This window comes from Sinocyclocheilus grahami, unplaced genomic scaffold, assembly GCF_001515645.1.
Source record: "Sinocyclocheilus grahami isolate Dianchi unplaced genomic scaffold, SAMN03320097.WGS_v1.1 scaffold397.1, whole genome shotgun sequence".
Taxonomy (NCBI): Eukaryota; Metazoa; Chordata; class Actinopteri; order Cypriniformes; family Cyprinidae; genus Sinocyclocheilus; species Sinocyclocheilus grahami.
In genome coordinates this window covers 382110-393045 of record NW_015505576.1, presented here as the reverse complement: position 1 = coordinate 393045, position 10936 = coordinate 382110, and positions in this window count along the sequence as shown.

The window sequence follows — 10936 nt, the reverse complement described above, 5'->3', positions numbered from 1 at the left end:
CCTGCAGACAATCACACACACACCATATTACACCCACTCAGATCCTTCTCAAACTGCGGCGTATTGTCTGCGTTTATCACTCTCCTAGTGGTAGCACTTTACAGAGCCAGTATCCTGTCTGAGTTTAGTCTAGTTCCTAGTTCTAGTCCTGTTTCGTAACGTCTAGTTTTGCCTGATTGTCTGTTCCTGATAATCTACCTGTCTTGGATTTCTCTCTCGTCTTGTTGTTTGGATTCAAATCTGTCTGTGGATTACTCGCCTGCCTCATCCTGTGGATTATGTTCGCTGTTGATCGACCTACGCCTGTTTATTGGATCACTCTTTTGTCTTGCCCTCTAAATACCTGTTTGCCATTGTCCGACCCTTGCCTGTTTTGACTATGTTTAAGAATAAAGCTTTGCAGATGGATCCGCACGTCTCTCGTCTCGTTCGCCCCGTTACACTATTCAATTTGTTTTGTCAAGCCCTTTTTTGTAGCCACTCTATCATAACTGTAAACCAATAGTATATGATCAATATCTCTCTATATATCCTTATAGTCATTTTAATTAGAGCTTGCTTGATTATTTATTTATTTGGGTAATATAAATAAGTAAATACAGTTTTAAAATATATAATTTATTTTAAAATAATATATAATCCCCTTTATCCATTTTGGAAAAGGAAATCACCAAAAATTGTAATAGTAAAGGTTTGATTTCACTTTTATAATGTTTGTAGAAGAATCTCAGGAGTCTGCAAACTCTCGTTTAGAGGCATGGAGGAAGGACCTCAATGAATGATTGTAGAGATGCTCAGATGCAAACTATTAATACAAGATTGAAACTACTACAATATAATTAAATACATTTCATGAAAATATCACAGACATACTGTATGCCCTAAATATAATTTATGTAAAGGTACAGTACTTTCTTTCATTGTGTATGGGAGTGTGATAATAAAAATAATTAATGTTACTATTCCCCTTGAGCCAATTTTTTTATATATATATAACATTTTTATCCTAATAACCTTAAATTGTAATTAAATATTTTTGTTTATATATGTACTCTACAAGTTAAACGTCTCACTGGAAAAAGGTAGAGGCACCAAGTATAGGGAGATGGTTAAAGGAGTTGGCAACAAACATGTCATTGGAGAAAATAACATATATTATTAAGGGCAGATATAAGGCTTTTGAGGATGCTTGGAAACCCTTAATGAATTTCTTGTAAGGAGAAAATAATGGAGATGTATTTGATGGGATATTTGAAGACATATAAGAAAATAAATCTTGAAGTTGTCTTGTACTAGGAGGCCTTAAACTTTATTTTATTTTGTATATGTTTGTTTGTATATGTATGTATAAACTAGAAGTGTGTAATTGGTATGTGTATATGTATACTGTGAAATGAAATGAGAAAAACTAAAGCAGCCTAGCCACACCCACCAGCATTAGCCACATGCTTAAGGATTGGCCACACCCCTAATGTACATCAATGGTTGAAACCTGACCGGTGAAAATAATTGTGGGTCTTTTGCTCCTCCTTCTCTGAGGTTTCACCATTCATTCTGTGATACATGATATTACTACTTTTGAACACAGGTCATTAATCACAGTCCTCCTGCCTTTATTCTCTCCGCGGCCCAGCACACAATCTCTCTTTTTCGTGTCTCGCTGTCTCTTCCTGTGTCTCTGTCTCTAGTGAATCATTATCTCAGTAAATCTGCAGCAACATCTGTATTTCACACAGAAAATACATCAACACAAAATAAGATTTCTGCATAAATAAAATATTGTTTATTTACAGAAACCACAATCTTTCTCCAGAGAGTTGTGCGTTAGAGTAATGTCCCCAGATGAGTTTCAGCTGATGAGCAGCGAGTTTATTTCTGTGTGTCCGTGACATCTTAGAAGGCCAGGAACTCTGGGAGTGTACAGAATGTGATCATGTGGACGGAGATAAACACAGTTGAACATTAACTGTCCCGCTGCCCATAAACGGGTGATTTCCAAAGGCTTGGTGCAGTAAAAACGTTGACTTTTCTGCAGACGCTCTTGTGCAGAAGGGGCTTTAGCTTCACAAATGAAGCTGGAGATGCAAACATGTTATCTAGTTGGAGAAGAAGTGCTTCTGTACAAATACAGTACTACTGTAAACAAATAAACCGAGATTTTCCCTGATTATGGTTTACATTATTATAATGATAGATTATCAGGCAACAGCTGTGAATTAGTTTGTAATGTACTGATTGTGACCCTGTTTAGTGGGCTTTCGTTTGATTACTGAAGAAAGACAGACAGGATCCCTGCAATACAGCACTACTTAACTTGAAGACGTCTAACATGCACAGCCAAAGACTTTAATTTACTTGTTGTTAGCCAGTAAACGTTACAAGATTAGTTTCCTCATTTTTAAAGAAAGGAGTGTGAACTGGTACTTAATGCACTTACATTTAAATGCAAAAATGTGAATTAAAATGTATTCATTATTTGTATTGAATTATTATTATTATTAAATGCAAAATCCTGAATTAAAATGTATTCATTATTTGTATTTAATTATTATTATTATTAATAAATAATTGTATAATTATAATTACATTTTATAATTATTTTTAAAATTCTAAATATAAATACAAAATTTTGAATTTAAAATGTATTCATTATTTTTAAATACTTCTAGATTACTAGTTTCCTAGTGTTTACAGCAAGGAGTGTGAACTGGTATAATGCACTTAAATTTTAAATGCAAAATGTAGACTTTTTTAAATTAAAAATTTACTAATTATTTTAAATAATAATAAATATTGCAATAAAATAATTATTTTGTTTTTATTTATTATTTTTAAACATAAAAACAGGTAATAAATAAACACTATAAGGGCCTTTGTGTTGTTGATAAACGTGTAGTTTAAGGAATATGTTCTTTATTGTATTTATGTCGAAACTGAACAAATTATTCTTGTGTGACATCAAATAAAGGTGGAAAAAAGGGAAAGAAAAAGCCTAAGAGAGTTTGCTGGTATTAGCTGGTCTCACAGCCTGGTTTTAGAGGGTTTTGGGGCACATTTGATCTGGTCAGGTTGGAGGACCACTTTAATGACCAGCTAAACCAGCTGAACACCAGGTAGGTCACATTACACCAGCAAACCAGTTAAGGCTTGTTTAAGAGTTTATTTTCAACAAGATATATAAACTAAATTAATAAACAGTATTAATAAATTCCTCGTTTTTATGTTGGAAAGTGTTCAGTGAAGGTCAGTCATGTCATTTTCAATGTTGTTGCTGTCATCTAGCGGTCAGAAGCGGCGTCAGTTCTTTGTGATGCAACACACACACATATATATATATCTGTTACAGATATAAATCTGTGTCTAAAACCAAAAACAGGTGAGAATCTCTTCATGAACATCAGTCGGTGTGTTTTATCCAGCGGGGGCACGGTGATTTACAGTAAACATAAATTAGAGCCAAATTAATTACCCGCTGCTTTCAAAAACACACCACCCTGTTAGCCCATTACTATGATGATAATATTAAGCGACATTTCAAATTAAAATGCTAATAAAACGTCTTAAGATTATTTTTTAACTATAAATATCTTTATTTTAGAATACACAGTAATATGTGTGTGTGTGTGTGTGTGTGTGTGTGTGTGTGTGTGTGTGTGTGAGAGAGAGAGGAGTATTGGTGCATAAAGAAAATGTCCAGTGACCAAAAAAGAGGTTGTCATGGAAACAGATTTCTGGCCCATTCCCAGTGAGGACTTCATTCCCTGATCCTCGAGGATTTCCAGTCTCTCTCTGTCTCCGTCTGTTTATTTAACAACTGAGTTAAATAAAACTCTGTTATTTGTATTACTTTATTTTATTATGGTATACAATGAACACAATATCACTCACCCAGGGCCGTCCTTAGCTGACATGGGGCCTGGTTTCTATTTTGAACTTTCTATTCGTTATTTTGTCCCCATCTGTCCGTTCGCTACAAAATGTGGGGCCCGGTGCGACCGCACCAGTTGCACCGGACGGCCCTGCACTCACCTGAACAGGGCTTGAAATGTGAAATCGAGAGTTTCTGGTGTATGTTCAGTCCAGGTGAGTGAACTCCTTTCTAAAGAGGCCCGTCAATCATGAAACCAACCCGCACAAGTGTTTAGTGAGCGGTCCTTTAGTCGCTGAAGTGACACTGATGAAAGGGAAATGACTTGCATGTAGGTTAAACAGAACACGACACCGGCACACCACACACGACCTCCAGCCTCCCCCGGTTAACCGTAACGGAAGGCGCCGCGTGGGCATGTGCGTTAATTATTCAGCCCTATACTGTAAACCTCCATCAGACTGAGAGAGAGCGAGATTGTCTTACCTGTGCCCTCAATGACTCCATCTGACAACCGATGTGACATTTAAAACGCTTGAGCCAAAATCACTTATGCTACCGTTCAAAAGTTTGCTGTCAGTAAATTATTTTTTTTGGCAAGAAGTTACTTTATTCAGAAAAAGTGGCAGTAAAGACATTTATAATTTTACAAAAGATTTCTATTTTGTACTTTCTATTCGTTATTCTGAAAAACATAACAAAAACAAAAACACAGTTTCCTCAAAAATATGAAGCAGCACAACTGTTTTCAACACTGTTAATAATAATTTTTTTGTTGGTGTTATATATTTCACTTGGATGCTAGTTAAAGGGTTAGTTCACCCAAAAATGAAAATTAGGCTGTGTTTTACTCACCCCCGAGGCATCCTAGGTGTATGTGACTTTCTTCTTTCAGACGAATCCAGTCGGAGTTATATTAAAAATTGTCCTGGCTATTCCAAGCTCTATCATTGCACTCAGATGGTGTTGCATTGCTTCAGTCCAAAAGAAGTGAAATAAAAAGCGCCCATCCATAAAATAAAAAGTGTCTCACACGGCTCCGGGGGGTGAACAAAGTCCTTCTGTAGCGAATCGATGCGTTTTTGTTAGAAAAATATCCATATTAAAAACGTAATATTCACTTGAATCAAACTTGTGCTCACTGTTGTAAACAGAAGCAGTTCCGGGGAATGACATATGAAGGTCGGCTTTGCACATGCGCCGCTCAGAAGTGACGAATGCGGAAACGCAGCGGGGAGATCAAAACAAAACAACAGTCACTAATTAGAAGAACAAAACGAGAATTTGTAAAGAAGAATGTCGGAGGATTTCGATATAAGCCAAGAGGAGACTGGTATTTCTTTGCTAAAGTAAGGAAACTTTGCTTCCTTTGCTCCTGTTAACAAATGTTGGTTTTCACGAGACTCACCGGCGCATGCGCAACGCTGACCTCATACGTCATGCTCCCAGAACTGCTTCTGTGTGCAACTGTTGGTGCAAGCTACATTAAAGTGATTATTACGTTTTGAATATGGATATTTTTCTTACAAAAACGCATCGATTCGCTACAGGAAGCCTTTGTTCACCCCCCGGAGCTGTGTGAGACACTTTTTTTTATGGATGGGCGATTTTTATTTAACTTCTTTTGGACTGAAGCAATGCAACACCCACTGACTGCAATGATAGAGCTTGAAAGATCAAAGACAATTTTTAATTATAACTCCGACTGGATTCGTCTGAAAGAAGAAAGTCATATATGCCTAGGATGCCTCGGGGGTGAGTAAAACACAGCCTAATTTTCATTTTTGGGTGAACTAACCCTTTAATATAGCTAAAATAAAACAAAAATAGGCGTCAAAGCAACAAAATGTGATTATTTTAAAGGTGGGGGGGTGATTCTTTTCTACACCCACTAATGAAATACATTTTACATACCAAAATATTGTACTTTTTTTAAAAAATCTAGAAATTTTCCCATTGACACTTTAATAAACAAGTCCTTATAGAGAACTTTCTGAATAAAACCACCGCCTGATGACATTAAAGGAATCTTTCATTCTGTCATGATGTCCATGTTTAGGTGAACTGATCAGTGTTAGTACAGATACCTGTGGACTGGATCGATGGCCATCATTTCAGCCAGGTAGAACTGAGCCACGTCCTCCGGGATACGATCACCAAACTTATTCAGCAATGTCAGCAGAATCCATGAGCAGACACTGAAGAGCAGAAGAGGAGAGACACTCATAAACGAGAATGAACAGACAGCACTGTACATCTGACATACACAAGATCACTGATTCATGAGTACTGGAACACAACAGACTACAGAACTGAATCATGTGTCAAGGAATCTTTCTGAATGAATCTTTTTAACACATTTCACCTGTTTTGTGTTCATGACGTGCTTCTCCCATTTGCTCTTTTTACATCTTCCTTTTACATTTAGTCTATATCATTCTATAGACTAAAACAATCAGATACAGCAATAATTTCTTAAATATTTATTACAATATATACTGATACATTTAACATACACTTCAATGGTGTAAGGGGGAAACTATTTAAAGCTATAGTTAATTAAGCCACATGCAAACTCGATCATAATGCACAATGTTTCCATGTAACATGCATTTTGAGGTGCAGCTCGTCATATTAATGGAGTGTTTTCACTAATTAGCTCACCTGAATAGGTTCGTAGATTTGTGTTGGATGTCTTAGACATGGGAAGCAGTTATCTCCGGAATGGAAATATGGATGTTTTATTTGTAAACATCATACTTTTTTCGTTTATTTCAGTTAATCTCATAAAACTAGCGAGCTAAGCCAGTAGCAGTACTTAAAGTGTCGTATAAACATGGCTGAAGGCACGAAAAGTGGAGGAACAGACAAATCGAGTCATTTACGATGGAACCGCTCCGATTGATTCAAACTCAAACTCGTGACTTCGATCACTCAGTTCAAGCTATTCAGTAGCAAAAAGCAGTTCAAAAGAGCCATTAATTTTCAAATTTCGACATCACTTGTAATGATTTTAAAATCGGAAATCCCGTGTCATGAATCATTTGATTCAGATCGGGCCTTCGGAGCGATTCTTGTTAATCATTTGATTCAGATCGGGCCTTCGGAGCGATTCTTGTTAATCATTTGATTCAGATCGGGACTTCGGAGCGATTCTTGTTAATCATTTGATTCAGATCGGGCCTTCGGAGCGATTCTTGTTAATCATTTGATTCAGATCGGGCCTTCGGAGCGATTCTTGTTAATCATTTGATTCAGATCGGGCCTTCGGAGCGATTCTTGTTAATCATTTGATTCAGATCGGGCCTTCGGAGCGATTCTTGTTAATCATTTGATTCAGATCGGGCCTTCGGAGCGATTCTTGTTAATCATTTGATTCAGATCGGGCCTTCGGAGCGATTCTTGTTAATCATTTGATTCAGATCGGGCCTTCGGAGCGATTCTTGTTAATCATTTGATTCAGATCGGGCCTTCGGAGCGATTCTTGTTAATCATTTGATTCAGATCGGGCCTTCGGAGCGATTCTTGTTAATCATTTGATTCAGATCGGGCCTTCGGAGCGATTCTTGTTAATCATTTGATTCAGATCGGGCCTTCGGAGCGATTCTTGTTAATCATTTGATTCAGATCGGGCCTTCGGAGCGATTCTTGTTAATCATTTGATTCAGATCGGGCCTTCGGAGCGATTCTTGTTAATCATTTGATTCAGATCGGGCCTTCGGAGCGATTCTTGTTAATCATTTGATTCAGATCGGGCCTTCGGAGCGATTCTTGTTAATCATTTGATTCAGATCGGGCCTTCGGAGCGATTCTTGTTAATCATTTGATTCAGATCGGGCCTTCGGAGCGATTCTTGTTAATCATTTGATTCAGATCGGGCCTTCGGAGCGATTCTTGTTAATCATTTGATTCAGATCGGGCCTTCGGAGCGATTCTTGTTAATCATTTGATTCAGATCGGGCCTTCGGAGCGATTCTTGTTAATCATTTGATTCAGATCGGGCCTTCGGAGCGATTCTTGTTAATCATTTGATTCAGATCGGGCCTTCGGAGCGATTCTTGTTAATCATTTGATTCAGATCGGGCCTTCGGAGCGATTCTTGTTAATCATTTGATTCAGATCGGGCCTTCGGAGCGATTCTTGTTAATCATTTGATTCAGATCGGGCCTTCGGAGCGATTCTTGTTAATCATTTGATTCAGATCGGGCCTTCGGAGCGATTCTTGTTAATCATTTGATTCAGATCGGGCCTTCGGAGCGATTCTTGTTAATCATTTGATTCAGATCGGGCCTTCGGAGCGATTCTTGTTAATCATTTGATTCAGATCGGGCCTTCGGAGCGATTCTTGTTAATCATTTGATTCAGATCGGGCCTTCGGAGCGATTCTTGTTAATCATTTGATTCAGATCGGGCCTTCGGAGCGATTCTTGTTAATCATTTGATTCAGATCGGGCCTTCGGAGCGATTCTTGTTAATCATTTGATTCAGATCGGGCCTTCGGAGCGATTCTTGTTAATCATTTGATTCAGATCGGGCCTTCGGAGCGATTCTTGTTAATCATTTGATTCAGATCGGGCCTTCGGAGCGATTCTTGTTAATCATTTGATTCAGATCGGGCCTTCGGAGCGATTCTTGTTAATCATTTGATTCAGATCGGGCCTTCGGAGCGATTCTTGTTAATCATTTGATTCAGATCGGGCCTTCGGAGCGCGTATCATGAATCATTTGATTCAGATCGTTGCGTTCGTATTCTACGGTTTTCTATGGTTGATACACTTAACGCGTAAATTAAACAAGTTGCGTTCGTATTCTGTGCTCATCTTGTCTGTATGCTTTATTAATAATGTTTACTGATTTGGTCTTTTAAAAACACTGTTAAGCGTTTTTCACTTTAAGCGTTTTAGAATGCCCCCTTCGAAGTGTGTATCGCAATCTTTTTTTTCAGATTTTTTTTAAACAGTACAAACATAAAAACATTAAGGCAGTACAGCTATAAAAACAAAACACAGAAAGAAGAAAGAAAGAAAGTATACACAGATACAAGTGTAAAAAAAGTAATAAATTCACTTCAGGGTGAATAGAGATAGGCCTGCCGTTTTAACTGTTTTAGGGTTAAGATAACTTTAAATAGTTTCCATATAGACTAGGCTGGGCCTACTTGTCTAAATCAACTTTAAATAAAGAGAGAGCCAGCAAATTTTCATTTATGTAAAATTCTGCTAACAGGATCACACAATTAATTATATTTTCCTACACTCTAAAAAACGTTGGGTTGTTTACTGTAGGCCTACCCAATAGTTGGATCGCTTGTTGGGTTATTCTTAACGTTCATTGGGTTATTTCTATAACAACGCAACCAGTTGGGTTACAATGTTACATTTCAATGGTCGATCGGTGCAACTGAGACAGAAGATTCAGTGGTAAGTTAATAATGTGGACGCTACACTCTAAAAAATGCTGGGTTAAATACAACCCACTGCTGGGTAAAATAGGGACAAACACAGCTATTGGGTTGTTTTGACCCAGCGGTTGGGTTACTACCCAGAAGGTTGGGTTAAACATTTAACCCAACCGCTGGTTCAAAACAACCCAATTGCTGGGTTTGTCCCTATTTTACCCAGCACTGGGTTGTATTTAACCCAGCATTTTTTAGAGTGTAATAAGTTATTAATCGTGCTTCGTGTGCATGGACCTTTAAATCAGACCCACTGATGCAGTGTTACCTGCGAAGATAGAAACGTTCTCAAACACAATCATCTTTTGCCAGAGAACTGCTCCTTTAATTCCATCCAGTGAGAGCAGCTCCATAATCAATAACACACAGGTCTGACACACGTGAACACGCTGATCTCCTGTACATAACTGAACTCCACATATGTTCATAATTACAGGAGAGGGGCTTTCAGCTGGAGATCATGGCTGCTGCTTTGAGGAAATCAAGTAGGCAAGGCATATGTGTGTGAGTGTATGTGAGTGATTGTTTTTGTCGATGCCATCTCATTGCTTGAAGTTAGTGCAGCGATTTAAAAGTCTAAGCAAAGCCCAGCTCATACAGTACATGCTCTGATCTCTCTATACAGACCGTTCTAGAGCACAAGTTCTTCTAGAGCCAGGGTTCCCACACCTTTTAAACCTGTAGGTTAAAGAAATGAAATGAATACTTTTATTCAGCAAGGTTGCATTACATTGTTCAAACGTGAGCAGTAAATCAGCCTATTAGAATGATTTCTGAAGGATCATGTGACACTGAAGACAGGGGTAATGATGCTGAAAATTCAGCTTTGCATCACAGCAATAAATGAAGTTTTAAAACATATTTAAATATAAAACAGTTCATTTAAATTGTAATAATATTTCAAAATAGTTCTGCTTTTACAGTATTTTTGATCAAATAAATGCAGCCTTGCATTTCAATATCACTGAAAATTAAAAAAAACTTACTGACCCCATTTGAATCTTCTAGAGCCAGGGTTCCCACACCTTTTAAACCTGTAGGTTAAAGAAATGAAATGAATACTTTTATTCAGCAAGGTTGCATTACATTGTTCAAACGTGAGCAGTAAATCAGCCTATTAGAATGATTTCTGAAGGATCATGTGACACTGAAGACAGGGGTAATGATGCTGAAAATTCAGCTTTGCATCACAGCAATAAATGAAGTTTTAAAACATATTTAAATATAAAACAGTTCATTTAAATTGTAATAATATTTCAAAATAGTTCTGCTTTTACAGTATTTTTGATCAAATAATTGCATTTTTGCATTTCAATATCACTGAAAATTAAAAAAAACTTACTGACCCCATTTGAATGTGTGTGTGTGTGTGTGTATATATATATATACATCATTTTTTATACAATTTTATGACAGCTGTTGTCATTGTTTTACAATACAATTTTTTTTACAATTCTGTTTTCATGTTTATATTTATTTATATTATATTGTGTGTGTGTGTATATTTATATTTTCAAATTCCCTGACATTTCCAGGTTTTCCATGAGCCTGTGGGCACCCTGTAGATCCTTCCTCCAGACAATCAGCCGCCTCCCGTCCAGCGCCCTGATCAG